Raw genomic sequence first — 17,750 nt, 5'->3', positions numbered from 1 at the left:
ATTATGTGGAGGCTGCCTGTTTGGCAAACTACCCTACAGTAGTGCCTGAATAAACAGTAACATGGTCACAATTTGACAAGTGACTCACTCCTTCCCATCTCAGAATCTAGGCCTCCGTTGACTCTGTAGACGGTGGTAACATATGGTGCCATGTGCTGCTTTTTAACCTTGACCCTCAAAGTGTTTTTCTCTGTTTATGCTGAAGTTGCCGGGCGTCCATCCCTACTTGCATGCGGTGTCAACGGGGTGACGGATAGCGTTCTGTTGTTGTTGTTGAGGAGGACTGTCGCTTCCTCCCTCCTTCCTTCCCTACCTCCCACCTCCACCTGCAGCATCTGTGTTCCCTCTGGTGCCACTGACTTCGCAACAAGCTTTCAAGGTTGATAGGCCACAACGCCTCCTCCTTCCCTCCTGTTTTTCCAAACTCTGCAGTGATTTCTTCCCTTCCCCTCTCCTCAATTACAGTTCAGACTAAACAAACAGCCCAGCAATTGACTAAGGTCCCAGTAATTGAGGTCCCTACTTCTGAGGTCGGCTCTCCGACAATGGAGAATGGAATTAGTCATTTTTATTTTTTTATTTCACCTTTATTTAACCAGGTAGGCCAGTTGAGAACAAGTTCTCATTTACAACTGCGACCTGGCCAAGATAAAGCAAAGCAGTGCGGTAAAAACAACAACACAGAGTTACATATGGGGTAAATAAAACTTAAAGTCAAAAATACTTCCGAAAATATATATACAGTGTGTGCAAATGTAGCAAGTTATGGAGGTAAGGCAATAAATAGGCCATAGTGCAAAATAATTACAATTTAGTGTTAAAGCTGGAATGATAGATGTGCAAGAGATGATGTGCAAATAGAGATACTGGGGTTCGAATGATAGTGAGGGAGATAAGTGTCTCCAGCTTCAGAGATTTTTCCAGTTCGTTCCAGTCATTGGCAGCAGAGAACTGGAAGGAATGGCGGCCAAAGGAGGTGTTGGCTTTGAGGATGACCAGTGAGATATACCTGCTGGAGTGCATACTACGGGTGGGTGTTGCTATGGTGACCAATGAGCTAAGATAAGGCGGGGATTTGCCTAGCAGTGATTTATAGATGACCTGGAGCCAGTGGGTTTGGCGACAAATATGTAGTGAGGACCAGCCAACAAGAGCGTACAGGTCACAGTGGTGGGTAGTATATGGGGCTTTGGTGACAAAACGGATGGCAAAGTGATAGACTACATCCAATTTGCTGAGTAGAGTGTTGGAGGCTATTTTGTAAATGACATCGCTGAAGTCAAGGATTGGTAGGATAGTCACTTTAACGAGGGCATGTTTGGCAGCATGAGTGAAGGAGGCTTTGTTGCGAAATAGGAAGCCGATTCTAGATTTAACTTTGGATTGGAGATGCTTAATGTGAGTCTGGAAGGATAGTTTACAGTCTAACCAGACACCTAGGTATTTGTAATTGTCCACATACTCTAGGTCAGACCCGCCGAGAGTAGTGATTCTAGTCGGGTGGGCGGGTGCCAGCAGCGTTCAATTGAAGAGCATGAATTTAGTTTTACTAGTGTTTAAGAGCAGTTGGAGGCTACGGAAGGAGTGTTGTATGGCATTGAAGCTCGTTTGGAGGTTTGTTAACACAGTGTCCAATGAAGGGCCAGATGTATACAAAATGGTGTCGTCTGCGTAGAGGTGGATCTGAGAGTCACCAGCAGCAAGAGCGACATCATTGATATACACAGAGAAAAGAGTCAGCCCGAGAATTGAACCCTGTGGCACCCCCATAGAGACTGCCATAGGTCTAGACAACAGGCCCTCCGATTTGACACATTGAACTCTATCTGAGAATTAGTTGGTGAACCAGGCGAGGCAGTCATTTGAGAAACCAAGGCTATTTAGTCTGCCAATAAGAATGCGGTGGTTGACAGAGTCGAAAGCCTTGGCCAGGTCGATGAAGACGGCTGCACAGTACTGTCTATTATCGATCGCGGTTATAATATCGTTTAGGACCTTGAGCGTGGCTGAGGTGCACCCATGACCAGCTCGGAAACCGGATTGCATAGCGGAGAAGGTACAGAGGGATTCTAAATGGTCGGTGATCTGTTTGTTAACTTGGCTTTCAAAAACTTTCGAAAGGCAGGGCAGGATGGATATAGGTCTGTAACACTTTGGATCTAGAGTGTCACCCCCATTGAAGAGGGGGATGACCGTGGCAGCTTTCCAATCTCTGGGGATCTCAGACGTTACGAAAGAGAGGTTGAACAGGCTAGTAATAGGGGTTGCGACAATTTCGGCTGCTAACTTTAGAAAGAAAGGGTCCAGATTGTCTAGCCCAGATGATTTGTAGGGGTCCAGATTTTGCAGCTCTTTCAGAACATCAGCTGTCTGAATTTGTGTGAAGGAGAAGCGGGGGGGCATGGGCAAGTTGCAGCGGAGGGTGCAGAGCTGTTGGCCGGGGTAGTGGTAGCCAGGTGGAAAGCATGGCCAGCCGTAGCAAAATGCTTGTTGAAATTCTCGATTATTGTAGATTTATTGGTGGTGATAGTGTTTCCTAGCCTCAGTGCAGTGGGCAGCTGGCAGGAGGTGCTCTTATTCTCCATGGACTTTAGTGTCCCAAAACTTTTTGGAGTTAGTGCTACAGGATGCACATTTCTGTTTGAAAAATCTAGCCTTTGCTTTCCTAACTGCTTGTGTATATTGGTTCCTAACTTCCCTGAAAAGTTGCATATCACGGGGGCTATTCGATGCCAATGCAGTACGCCACAGGATGTTTTTGTGCTGGTCAAGGGCAGTCAAGTCTGAGGAGAACCAGGGGCTATATCTGTTCTTAGTTCTGATTTTTTTTAATGGGGCATGCTTATTTAAGATGGAGAGGAAAGCACTTTTAAAGAACAACCAGGCATCCTCTACTGACGGAATGAGATCGATATCCATCCAGGATATCTGGGCCAGGTCAATTAGGAAGGCCTGCTCGCTAAAGTGTTATAGGGAGTGTTTGACAGTGATGAGGGGTGGTCGTTTGACCGCGGACCCGTTACGGACGCAGGCAATAAGGCAGTGATCGCTGAGATCCTGGTTGAAGACAGCGGAGGTGTATTTAGAGGGTAAGTTAGTCAGGATGATATCTATGAGGGTACCCATGTTTACGGATTTAGGGTTGTACCTGGTAGGTTCCTTGATAATTTGTGTGAGATTGAGGGCATCTAGTTTGGATTGTAGGATGGCCGGGGTGTTAAGCATATCCCAGTTTAGGTCACCAAGCAGTACGAACTCTGAGGATAGATGGGGGGCAATCAATTCACATATGGTGTCCAGGGCACAGCTGGGGGCTGAGGAGGGTCTGTAGCAAGCGGCAACAGTGACAGACTTATTTCTGGAAAGGTGGATTTTTAGAAGTAGGAGCTCAAACTGTTTGGGCACAGATTGCAACTCCACCCCCTTTGGCAGTTCTATCTAGATGGAAAATGTTGTAGTTGGGGATGGACATTTCTGAATTTTTGGTGGTCTTCCTAAGCCAGGATTCAGACACTGCTAGAACATCAGGGTTGGCGGAGTGTGCTAATGCAGTGAATAACTCAAACTTAGGAAGGATGCTTCTGATGTTAACATGCAAAAAGCCAAGGCTTTTACGGTTACAGAAGTCAACAAATGATAGCGCCTGGGGAGTAGGAGTGATACTGGGGGCTGCAGGGCCTGGGTTAACCTCTACATCACCAGAGGAACAGAGGACTAGAATAAGGATACGGCTAAAGGCTTTAAGAACTGGTTTTCTAGTGTACTGCGTTGGGTACAGAGAATAAAGGGGGCAAATTTCTGGGCGTTGTAGAATAGATTCAGGGCATTATGTACAGACAAGGATATGGAAGGATATGAGTACAGTAGAGGTAAACCTAAGTGTTGGGTAACAATGAAAGAGAGAGCATCACTGGAGGCACCGATTGAGCCAGTCTCCGCGTGTATGGGGGGTGGAACAAAGGAGCTATTTGAGGCAGTTTGAGAGGGACTTGGGGCTCTACAGTGAAATTGTATAATAAGAACTAACTGGAACAGCAATAGGCAAGGCATATTGACATGGGAGAGAGGCATAAAGCAATCACAGGTGTTATTCGAGAGAGCTAAGACAACAACTGGTAATGGCAATGAAAGTTTGGGCTGAGGCTAAACAGATAAAACAGGACAGGGTACCGTGTAAAGGAACAACCAGCAGGCATCAGCTGTGCAGCTGAGTGATCATAAGGTCCAGTGAACAGCAATGTGAGTCCGAGAGCAGTTCGAATTGGTGCTACAGCACAGGTGATCAGGAAGCACGGCTGTTGAATTGTGTGTGCTAGCGGGCCGGGGCTAGCAGATGGATCTTCGTGGTCATCGCAATGGGAAGCCTGTTGAAACCACAGACAATTACGTCGCCAGACTAGTCGTGATGGATCGGCGGGGCTCCGTGTCGACACTAGGAGGTCCCGTCCTTTTGACAGAGAGGTAGATAGCCGGGAGATGGGCCTGACTTGAGGCTAGCTCAAGGCTGATTAGCCAACCACAACATCCATTCGGTTGCAGCTAGCTAGTTGCAATGATCCGGTGTTAAAGGTCCAGTAATTCAGTAATTCCGGCAGAAAATCCGATATGTTCTGGGTCGATAACGCGCTGTGCAGACTGGCCCATAATAGTCCAGGCTAGAGCTGGCTGGTAGGTAGTGCAGGCCACGGACAATGGTGAAAAAACCCCGCTAACGGTGGCTAATAGCAAGTAGCTAGTTAGCTGGCTACTCCCGTCCGGTAGACAGAGAGGTAGATAGCCGGGATATGGGCTTGGATCGAGGCTAGCTCAAGGCTAACTGTTGCTTGCTTCGGGGGCAGAGGTGATTAGCCAACAGCAACATCCATTCGGTTGCGGCTAGCTGGTTGCGATCCGGTGTTAAGGTCCAGTGATTCAGTTATTCCGTCAGAAAATCTGATGTTGTGGGTGAAAACCGCTAACGGTGGCTAATAGCAAGTAGCTAGTTAGCTGGCTAGCTAGTTTCAACTGGAGATTCTAGATAAAAGGTAAGTAAATAATAATAAAATCCGTTCCACATTGAGTGAGGCGGGTTGCAGGAAAGTATATTTAGTAGAAGGATGAAAAGTGTGATAGGGGAATATATACAACAAAAGACAAAAAAAAGAAAAAAACAGGCTATTTACATGGACACACAAGAGTACACGACCACACTGCTACGCCATCTTGGAACCATTGTCATTGAGATGATTGATAATTACATTAATTCCTTTGTGTGACTGGTAACATACTGGCCCCATCATTTCATCCACCAGCCGAACACACATAGACACCATAGAGATGTAATTCTACATTTCAATAAATTCATGAAAAGGTTGTAAATCATGACGGGGTATACAGCGATGGGGAGGGGTTGGGGGTAGCTGGCCGGACCTTGTTCCACATGGCCCTACATGAATGTTCAGTACCCAGCACCATCCACATACATTAGACCCCCCTATTACCCTGCCCAAACGTTCTAATTCCTATTGCTCCCATCCAACCAAAGCAGGTGCATGTTCATCTAAAGGTGTTCACTTATCCGTGACCAACCAGCAGAGGAGACCATAAACCAGGGTTCCGCAACAGGCAGCGCAGTGAGTTTATTTGGCCCCCAAAGTTTTCTGAGCATATTTCATTGTTGGACATAAATTACTGTAAAATCAACAGGAAATCAACTCAAAGTGATCTGTAAAATACAAAAAAATCTGTTTGGGCTTCTTGCGGTCAATTTGCAGTGTAAAAGTATTGATAATTATGTTCTGGCCCCAGTACCATCTGCTCAAGAAAAAAAGGTTTTTCCCATTAATGTTATTGTTAGGCCAAGAAAACGTATGCAGAATAAAACTATCAAGAAAGACTTTAAAAGATTTGAGCAAAAACTCAAACATGGTGTTTTAAACTGGAGTAATCACTTGGAAGCAGTCAGGAGGAGGACTGCATACGTTTATGGCTGTCTCAAACGATGCCTTTACAAACTTGGTCGAAACTCTCCTTGACCATAATGGGTGCAATTCATATTTAAATAGAAGGTGGGGAATGACACTGCAATTCACCGGTATAGGTCTTCCTTAGTCAGCAAAACGTACCTTTATGACATCTCCATTTTCAAAACGAATGCCCAGCATCCCAATTTACAGTACTCATCCTTTACTGGCCTGCTTCGATTTACAGTAACACTCAGCGCACCAGCCGTGTTCAGGTGATAGTACGCAGGGCAGAGAAAATGAGCCCTGAAAACTATAACCAGACTTTATCCAATGAGTAGGCCCCTACTGTGCTTTATCATCCTAACATATCACCATCCATCCATCCCGAAGCCTCCAATCTTCTCCAATTTTCTCCTGTGGATAATAGGGGGGGTGTATTGTTTATGCTTATTACTCTGCAGACTGCATGGTTTTGGTATTAGGATGCTCCAGCAGGAGCCATAGACACACTGTAAAAAAATATTTGTTGAGTCAACTTTTTTTTTTGTCATTTAGCAGACACTCTTATCCAGAGCGACTTTACAGTTAGTGAGTGCATTCATTTTCATACTGGCCCCCCCATGGGAAACGAACCCACAACCCTGATGTTGCAAGCGCCATGCTCTACCAACTGAGCTACACGGGGCCACCAATTAACCCTACACCGATTTAAAACCTCACCACTATTCCACTACTTGGCCCTATTTGATACCTCACCGGGACGGCAGCCTGGGAGGACGGGACACTATCGTTCAACAGACCTTGTAATTTCTCTACAGTAAAAGCTCATACACCCAAGTACTTCTCTGCAGCTGCCACCACAACATATATAGTTGATAACCATGGCTATGAACACTAAGAAGCCAACCTTCCTGAAGCACATGTTATTCCTATCACTATCTATTGGCCTCGGCCTATTCACAGGGAACCTCGTAGGATCCCTCGCCCCGGACCCATCTTCCTCTAAAACTGTCTTCACTGCCTCAGCATACAACACCTTCTGTACTACTCTGACCCTGGCAACCCCGACCTGCCTTTCTCTCACCGGACACTTCTACTCTCCAGCAACATTGGTACCCCTACAGTTAACACACAAAGCTTTTCCCACCAATACTACACATTCCTTTGTCTCATGCCCTCCTGCACACTTCTCACATCAAGGAATCTCCCTCCTACACACTACTGCAACATTACCATAAAATTGGTACCTAAAACACCTTAAATGGGTTCAGGACTAAAGCTCTCACCGGATAACTGACACATCCTAACTTGACTTTGTCTGGTAAAGACTGCATCAAAACTCAGCAGGACCGACAGCAGTGATGATTGTACCTTATGTTCAAAATATTGTGTCGAAATTGACCGTTAAACTAGATGATCTGCTGTACCCAAAAAGGTCCCAAACAGTACCGTGTGTTCATATGTTTACCTCTGAAGGTACCTTATCTGTACATTGACCTTTTTGAACAACACTGTAACCTAATTGTACCCTTATGTTTTAGAGTGTGTGGATGTTCTTGGTAATAAATATTCACCTGGTGGCACTGCAAAAACATTGATGCACTCGTGACCAAGAGGTTTGAAGATCAAATTCCGAGAGCATTTATACACCTTTTACATCATGTTTCCCTGAGCACTGCTATTTTTACGTTGGTGTTGTCAGATAAACAGATAATTATTGACTTGACTGAGCAACTTTTGGCAAAGTGCAAAAATGTATTATTGCCAATTAATCTGTGATGATGTTGAGTCCCAAGTGTGCTCACAGGATAGAATTGTAAAATATTGTACTGTAATACGTATCCTGTAAAATTACAATAACTTACTGGCTACTGAGTTGCACAAAAAATACAGTAAATATCATAATTTAATTTTACAGAAAAAATACAGTTCAGCTGTAAAAATACAATGTAAGTTATATATTTACTGTATTTTTACCGCAACTAAGTAGCTGGTAATGTACTTTAAAATTACAGGTAATTTTGTACCAGTGTGCCATAAGCAAAATTGCAAAAACAGTAATACAGTAATGATTTACAGTAAATGTATCATATTGTCAGTATCATAACATTTACTTTGTTAGTACAACAACAACAAATCTGTTGAAGCACATTGACTTGACTTAAAATTAAGGCAGCAGGATAAGAGATTTTTTATTTTTACAATGAACAATTTAAGTTGTTTTGTTGAGTTGATTTTGGAAAATGAGCTGAAACAACTAAAAGGCAAGATTACTTTTTACAGTGCACGGTTGATTTGATGTATGGGGGACTGATATACCTGTACTGTACATTTCTGATGAGTACCACAATAGCGCAGCCCTGTTTTAGTGCGATGTTCCAATTACATGTATTGCAAAAATCAAGGTTTTTATTTTTGGTTTATTTTTATGAGCATTCTGTCTTTTTGGTCTCGTTTCCTTCACTCCTTCTGTGCTGTGTGCACTGTGCACCATCCCACTCGCACACAGACACTCACAGACACGTGCCACTCACAAGAAAGACGAAATACTTCTTCCTCCTTGACAACAAGTAGTTTAAACTTGCTATTTGCATTTGAGGTTTGGTCCAACAGAATCGGTCATATGCACACCAAAACGCTTAGAGACATTCATTTACTGTAACAGACGAGAACTTAACCTTTCTAACGATACCCTTTTTATGTATTAACTCCCAAAATGTAGAACAGAGCAGACCCTACTAAAACGAGAGTATCAATGAACATGTTGTGGAAAATGTAATGCTCCGTTTCTGCCGCAATTAATGCTCAGTTGCGGTACCACATACCGCTAGCAGCATTTTAGCCACAGACTTATGTGCTAGCTGTCTAGTCTGTTTTAGAAATAAATAATAAAATAATAATAATAATATGCCATTTAGCAGACACTTTTATCCAAAGCGACTTACAGTCATGCAATAAGCATGAAAATACACATTTATATAAGGAATTGGCAACTGGTTCTCATTCTGAGAAATAAGCATCTTCTTATTCAGGTAGGCCACTTGATTTCAATATCTAAACAAAGTGAACAGGCTATGTTGTTCAAACAGTTGGATATGGACAGAAGGGTCTATACATAACAGTTCAACTGTTCTATCTTGTTATCAACCAAATAGATCCAAGTTGACTAGACTTGAAATATGAACATTAGCTGGCTAGTCTGCTTCAAAGATTGTGTATGTTCATTTTCTATAATCAAATCAAAATCAAATCAAATGTCATTTGTCACATGCGCCGAATACACCTTACCATCAAATGCTTACTTACAAGCCCTTAACCAACAATGCAGTTCAAGAAATAGAGTTAAGAAAATATTTACTAAATAAACTAAAGTTTAAAAAATAAATGTAAAAGTAACACAATAAAATAACAATAATGAGGCTATACACAGGGAGTACCGGTACCGAGTCAATGTGCGGGGATCTTGGGACCCATGCCAAATATTTTCAGTCTCCTAAGGGGGAAATGGTATTGTCGTACCCTCGTCACGACTGTCTTGGTGTGTTTGGACCATGATAGTTTGTTGGTGATGTGGACACCAAGGAACTTGAAACTCTCGACCCGCTCCACTACAGCCCCGTCGAAGTGATTGGGGGCATGTTCGGCCCTCCTTTTCCTGTAGTCCACGATCAGCTCCTTTGTCTTGCTCACGTTGAGGGAGAGGTTGTTGTCCTGGCACCACACAATGCCTGCTACAAAAGTTGGTCATTAGTGGATGTGCATTGTGCATGGTTCTGGTAAAATTTGTAACAAAAAAGGGCATTTTTTATGCACTCACTAACTGTAAGTCGCTCTGGATAAGAGTGTCTGCTAAATGACTAAAATGTAAATTTTCACAGAAAGACTTGAAAGCCAGATCAGTGATTATTGCAAAAAAGCAGGTTAAACTATTTTGATTAAATTATTGAATTATTAGTGGGTGTTATCGTTGTGGAAGGCTTATATTTAGCCTAGGTATAATTTTACATGCCCTGAATTCTTTAGATTATTCCTGACTGTTTGAAATGCAGTGTATTGACCTTTAATTGTTAAACAAAGCTTGTTTAGAATTTTTTTTTTTACAAAATTGAGATATATATCGTGAATCATCCATAAGTTTGAAAAAAAAAGAGATATGATTTTTAGGCCATATCGCCCAGCCTACCTGGGAATACTGATTAGCTTGCCTCATGAATATAAGCTTGATGTTGAAGTTATGCTGATGCCACTCTGCTTTGTCCACAGTCACATGCACACATGTACACATGCGCGTATGTACACAAATGGACACACACACTGAATCTTACACGTGTGCACATGCACCCACGCACACACACACACACACACACACACCATGCACATACACACGCACACACACACATACTAAAACATGCACACACACATGCACACACTGACCGAGTGGCTCCACTTTTTTCAGCATCTGCCGTGAATCCGCAGAGTGCCCAGCGATAATGGAAACTCCTTTTATTCAGAGGTGGTGGTGGAAGACACCAAGTGTTAAACATGGATATGTAAATTAGGGCTCCAGTAGTAGATTATACCAATTCATCTCTGTCTTTGGCTTTTGTCTATCTTTTCTCACCCTCATAAACATGCATGGGTCCCTCTGAAACACATTACACACGTTGGCTTTATAAAAGCAATATAGGAGCCCTTTGATTCTCTTCACACAACACACAAGATAATTCATTATAAATCCCAGCCCAGGAGTATAGAATATATATTATGAGCATGTGTCTTGAATTTTTAAAGCACCGTGCGAAGATGGCCCACAAGTCATCGGCCCGAAGCTGCATTTCTTTGTTGCTGAGGATTAATCTGCAAGAAAAATCCAGGTAATTAACCAGGTAATTAACTAAATGGTGTGAAAAACAGCTCACCGGACAGCAACAATGAGGAAGTCTAATTTGGAGTAGCAAAGTGAGTTTGTCTTCCTGACAGAGTGGCACAGCACATTGACTCTCCACTTTAGCTTACCATTAGCTTCATTCAGCCAATCAGCCAGGCCAAAAGGCCACAAATGTTCTGTTTTAGAATCGTCTTATTATAATACATTTGAGTCATCGAGTGGATGCTCTTACCCAGAGTGACTTTCGTTCACTTCTGAGGGTCATGTATGTGGACGTGAATCAGGTCTCAAGAAGGGCAACAGAGCTCTTAGAACCAACTGACACTGTAAATCTACAGTACAATGTAAGAAAGAAAAGAGCAGTGTCCTATGTTTCACCCCGGCTAACATGCAACTATCCTATAACATTTTTATCAATTTATGAGCAAGAGTTTGCTCCCTGCAGTAGACGCTGTAAGAATTTGCTCTCTGCAGTAGACGCTGTAAGAATTTGCTCCCTGCTTACACCAACCAGGGGTTTAGAGATCAAATCAAATCAAATGTTATTTGTCACATGCGCCGAATAGAACAGGTGTAGACATTACAGTGAAATGCTTACTTACAAGCCCTTAACCAACAATGCAGTTTTAAGAAAGAATACCAAAACAAATCACACAAAAAAATACAATATAAAATAATACAAAATAAAAGTAACAAATAATTAAAGAGCAGCAGTAAAAATAACAATAGCGAGGCTACATACAGCGGTTACCGGTACCAAGTCAATGGGGTGGCAGGTAGCTTAGTGGTTAAGAGAGTTGTGCCAGTAACCGAAAGGTCGCTGGTTCTAATCCCCGAGCAGACTAGGTGAAAAATCTGTCGCTGTGCCCTTGAGCAAGGCACTTAACCCTAATTGCTCCTGTAAGTCGCTCTGGATAAGAGTGTCTGCTAAATAAATGTAAAATGTGCGGGAGCACCGGTTAGTCGAGGTAATTGAGTTAATATGTCACTTAGAAATGTCCTTCTTCCATGAAAACATACATGAAATTAGTTTGAATAGGAAATGTAGTCATTGACAAGGTTAAAAATAATGATTTTTAATTGAAATAATAGTTGTGTCCTTCAAACTTAGCTTTCGTCAAATAATCCTCCATTTGCAGCAATTACAGCCTTGCAGACCTTTGGCATTCTAGTTGTCAATTTGTTGAGGTAATCTGAAGAGATTTCACCCTATGCTTCCTGAAGCACCTCCCACAAATTGGATTGGCTTGATGGGCACTTCTTATGTACCATACGGTCAAGCTACTCCCACAACAGCTCAATAGGGTTGAGATCCTGTGACTGTGTTGGCCACTCCATTATAGACAGAATACCAGCTGACTGCATCTTCCCTAAATAGTCCTTGCATAGTTTGGAGCTGTGCTTTGGGTCATTGTCCTGTTGTAGGAGGAAATTGGCTCCAATCAAGCGCCGTCCAAAGGGTATGTCATGGCGTTGCAAAATGGAGTGATAGCCTTCCTTCTTCAAGATCCTTTTTACCCTGTTCAAATCTCCCATTTTACCACCACTAAAGCACCCCCAGCCCATCACATTGCCTCCACCATGCTTGACAGATGGTCTGTCTCTCACAAATGTTCTTCTTTGTGATCCGAACACCTCAAACTTTGATTCGTCTGTCCACTTTTTTCCAATCTACCCCTGTCCAGTGTCTGTGTTCTTTTGCCCATCTTAATCTTTTATTTTTATTGGCCAGAGATATGGCTTTTTCTTTGCAACTCTGCCTAGAAGGTCAGCATCCCGGTCGCCTCTTCACTGTTGACATTGAGACTGATGTTTTGCAGGTACTATTTAATGAAGCTGCCAGTTGAGGACCTGTGAGGTGTCTGTTTATCAAACTAGACACTCTAATGTATTTGTCCTCTTGCTCAGTTGTGCACCGGGGCCTCCCACTCCTCTTTCTATTCTGGTTAGAGCCAGTTTGCGCTGTTCTGTGAAGGGAGTAGTACACAGCGTTGTACGAGACCTTCAGTTTCTTGGCAATTTCTTGCATGGAATAGCCTTCATTTCTCAGAACAAGAATAGACTGACAAGTTTCAGAAGTAAGTTATTTGTTTCTGGCCATTTTGAGCCTGTAATCGAACCCACAATTGCTGATGCTCCAGATACTCAACTAGTCTCAAGAAGGCCGGTTTTATTGCTTCTTTAATGAGCACAACAGTTTTCAGCTGTGCTAAAACAATTGCAAAAGGGTTTTCTAATGATCAATTAGCCTTTTAAAATGATAAACTTGGATTAGCAAACACAACGTGCCATTGGAACACAGGACTGATGGTTGCTGATAATTGGCCTCTGTACGCCTATGTAGATATTCCAGAAAAAATCTGCCGTTTCCAGCTACAATAGCCATTTACAACATTAACAATGTCTACACTGTATTTCTGATCAATTTGATGTTATTTTAATGGACAAAAAAATTGATTTTTTTCGAAAACAAGGACATTTCAAAGTGACCTCAAACTTTTGAACGGTAGTGTACATGTAGATAGAGTTATTGAAGTGACTATGCATAGATAATAAACAGAGAGTAGCAGCAACGTCAAATAAGGGGGGGAGGGGGGTTAGAATGTTCAGGAGTCTTATGGCTTGGGGGTAGAAGCTGTTTAGAAGCCTCTTGGACCAAGACTTGACGCTCCGGTACCGCTTGCCGTGCGGTAGCAGAGAGAACAGTCTATGACTAGGGTGGCTGGAGCCTTTGACAATTTTCAGGGCCTTCCTCTGACACCGTCTGTAATAAAGGTCCTGGATGGCAGGAAGCTTGGCTGTGATGTACTGGGCCGTACACACTACCCTCTGTAGTGCCTTGCGGTCGGAGGCCGAGCAGTTGCCATACCAGGCAGTGATGCAACCAGTCAGGATGCTCTAGATGGTGCAGCTGTAGAACCTTTTGATGATTTGAGGACCCATGCCAAATCTTTTCAGTCTCCTTAGGTTAGGTTTTGTCGTGCCCTCTTCACGACTGTCTTGGTGTGCTTGGACCATGTTAGTTTGTTGGTGATGTGGACACCAAGGAACTTGAAGTTCTCAACCTGCTCCACTACAGCCCTGTTGATGAGAATGGGGGCATGCTCAGTCCTCTTATTTTTCCTGTAGTCCACAATCATCTCCTTTTGTCTTGATCACGTTGAGGGAGAGGTTGTTGTCCTGGCACTACACGGCCAGGTCTCTGACCTCCTCCCAATAGTGTGTCATCGGCAAACTTAATGACGGTGTTGGAGTCGTGCCTGGCCATTCAGTCATTGAGTGAACAAGGAGTACAGGAGGGGACTGACCACGCACCCCTGAGGGGCCCCCGTGTTGAGGATCAGTGTGGTGGGTGTGTTGTTACCTACCCTTACCACCTGGGGGCGGCCCGTCAGGAAGTACAGGATCCAGTTGCAGAGGGAGGTGTTTAGTCCCAGCAGGGAGAGGTTGAAAATCGTTGGTGAAGACACTCACCAGTTGGTCAGCGCATGCTCGGAGTACACGTCCTGGTAATCCGTCGGCTACGGAGAGCGTGATCACACAGTCGTCCGGTACAACTGATGCTCTCATGCATGTTTCAGTGTTACTTGCCTCTAAGCGAGCATAGAAGTAATTTAGCTCGTCTGTTAGGCTCGTGTCACTGGGCAGCTCGCGGCAGTGCTTCCATTTGTAGTCTGTAATAGTTTGCAAGCCCTGCCACATCCGACGAGCATCGGAGCCGGTGTAGTAAGAATCGATCTTAGTCCTGTATTGATGCTTTGCCTGTTTGATGGTTCATCGGAGGGCATAGCGGGATTTCTTATAAGCTTCCGGGTTAGAGTCCCACTCCTTAAAGTCCCCGGCCACTAGGAGCACCGCCTCTGGTTGAGCGTTTTCCTGTTTGCTTATGGACGTATACAGTTCATTGAGTGCGGTCTTAGTGCCAGTATTGGTTTGTGGTGGTAAATAGACAGCTACGAAGAATATAGATGAAAACTCTCTTGGTAGATAGTGTGGTCTCTACAGCTTATCATGAGATACTCTACCTCAGGCGAGCAAAACCTTGAGACTTCCTTAGATATCGTGCACCAGCTGTTGTTTACAAATATACATAGACCGCCACCCCTTGTCTTACCAGAGGCAGCTGTTCTATCCTGCCGATACAGTGTACAACCCGCCAGCTGTATGTTATTCATGTCTTCGTTCAGCCACGACCCTGTGAAACATAAGATATTACAGTTTTTAATGTCCCGTTGGTAGGATATACGTGCTTGTATTTCGTCCACTTTATTATCAAGCGATTGTAAGTTGGCCAATAGTATCGATGGCAAAGGTAGATTAGCCACATGTCGCTGGCTCCTTACCAGGCACCCCGATCTCCTTCCGCGATATCTCCTTTTCTTTCTACTGCGAATGATGGGGATGAGGGCCCTGTCGGGTGTCTGGAGCAAATCCTTCTCGTCCGACTCATTCAAGAAAAATTATTAGTCCATTTCAAGGTGAGTAATCGCTGTTCTGATGTCCAGAAGCTCTTTTCGGTCATAAGAGATGGTAGCAGCAACATTATGTACAAAATAAGATACAAACAATGTGAAAAAACACGCAAAATAGCACGGTTGGTTAAGAGTCCATAAAACGGCAGCCATCCCCTCTGCCCACTGCAAGCCAATTTAATGGCCTTTATTACTAGTTGGAGGAGAAATTGTGGGGGAAAGAAGATCTGAATCCTTTGAAATATCTGTGAATCCGTGGGGGGTCATTTCAGCGAAATAGCAGCATGGTCTTCTTTTTTCCTGTCCAAACAGTATCTGTTTGAAGGACTTCTTTAATATTAAACTAGTACTTTGCTGGGCATTTTGCTATTTGACCCTGTCTTTCTTGGTCTCATGCTATTAGCATCACGCTACCTTTGTTATGTTAATGCTGACGTCCCATTGTTTCTCTCCCATAGCTCGATAGTGTGAACTCATACCCTTAATGTCTTGGACAAAATCAACAACAACAACAGTAAGATACTTCCTATGTTAGCAGGTGCCCAGGAAAAATCTTGACGGTCTCGACACTTAAAAAAACGTGCTGAAACCTTTTGATGTGCTGCTGAGATTGGTAACATCACTCTGTTCTGGCAGTATTTCTTTATTGTCTTCCTCTCCTTCCCCTCCAGGCTAGCAGGGGAGAGTTTTATGCTGTGTAGTGCTTCGAAAGTCAGGTGGAAAAAACATAAGCCGTAGGGGTGAGAGACATACAACAACAAAAAAAGTCTAAACATTTATAAACCATCAGACTCCTCTCCCTCTTCATTTTTCCTCCCCGCTAATGCATTGAGCTGTGTAGGAGATGCTAACGTCTTAATTATGGTACTCCCAGATAACGATAACACTCGCCTTGGCCTGCTTAACAGGGCCCGGGAAGAAAGCACTGTCTGAGACAGTTAGCGGCACCAGGGCAATGTTACGGCAAGGTGAAAGCACATATCTTTGTGTAAATATCTCAAAGCCTTTCGTGTGTTCTTTTCCTATTCCCTTCCCTCTGTCGTTCTGTGTAATAGGAAATGCAAACTGTAGCCCAGTACCAACTATCCTCACAGTCACATCACATAGAATGTCAGCTACAAAGGCCAATTATCCACCAGCCTTGAGTTCCCATTGCAGTGCCCTGTAGCTGACACCAGGCAGCCTGTGAGTTCTGCATGTCTCCCCATGGTGTGCTACCCAGTGGTGAGAGTCAGGCCTATCTGCTCCCTGCAGTGTCCCCAGTATGGAGCCTGCTGGTTGGGGTGATGAAGGTTTTTAAACAGCCCCAGTGACGAACGGCATCTATAGCTGTCCCCGTAGGGGGCCTTTTCTGCATGCTACCACTCAGCTAGAGTCTTTAATGATGGCACTATCAAAGCCATGTCGGACTGCCGAGATCACACAGTGTTCACTCCCCTATTAGCGGGCTTGCTCACACAGCCAGTGGTGGTGGCTAGGTGAGGGAAGAGGGGTTGAGAAAGCATGCAGGGATAATGGCTTCCAGCAGTGGTAGATGGATGAGAGAGAAGAAGATGGGAAAGTGGAATTAGGGAATCCATTATCTACTGCTACTGGCTACTGTAAACAGAACCTAAAAGTTCGTAGCTCTTTACACTCACAACCTGTATACGGGACGAAAATGGCAGATTTAGTCACTGATGAGTGCCTAAATTGGAACGCAGTGGTTGTACAGTAACATGCTATACATGACGTCAGAGCTCAGGGTCTCAGTTTTACAGCGCTGTATGGGATTCAACTGACAGACGTTGTAAACGTGAGCGCCAAGCCAACAAGAAGATGCCCCCATCCCTCCTGCTAATTAGGCTAATTTGACAGTTGTCCTATGTCCTCCTTCAACTATGCTAAAGTTATGCCTCACATGAATGACCAGACACTGTTTACGAAACTGTTTATGAGCATATGTGTTTATTCAATATAATGTGGTATTATCTATGTATTTCAATGTCTTGCTTGTTGATCACCTGTGGAAAAAATTAAACATATATTAGTGTTTGGTCGTGCGGCGGAAATTGGTTAGTGTGAACAAAACCTGTTGTGCTTCGCCCAGTACATAACTCTTTATGTTCATTTATTTATCGATCAGAAAGTATAACTACAACGTGAGCATGTTGGGGTGGCAGGTAGCTTAGTGGTTAAGAGTGTTGTGCCGGTAACCGAAAGGTCACTGGTTCTAATCCCTGAGCCGACTAGGTGAAAAATGTGTCGATGTGCCCTTGAGCAAGGCACTTATCCCTAATCGCTCTGGATAAGAGCGTCTGCTAAATGACAATAAAAAAATAATAATAATAATAATGTTTGACAAATGAAACGTTAAGGTTATTCTAAAGACATGTCAATGTTTTCCTCGTTGATTGAAGAGGGTTCTGTTCATTTCCTGGTCTGAGAATAGATGGGCAAATGGGG

This window comes from Coregonus lavaretus (genome assembly GCF_964263955.1).
Source record: "Coregonus lavaretus genome assembly, chromosome: 24".
Classification (NCBI taxonomy): Eukaryota; Metazoa; Chordata; class Actinopteri; order Salmoniformes; family Salmonidae; genus Coregonus; species Coregonus lavaretus.
This window is presented reverse-complemented; position numbering follows the sequence as displayed.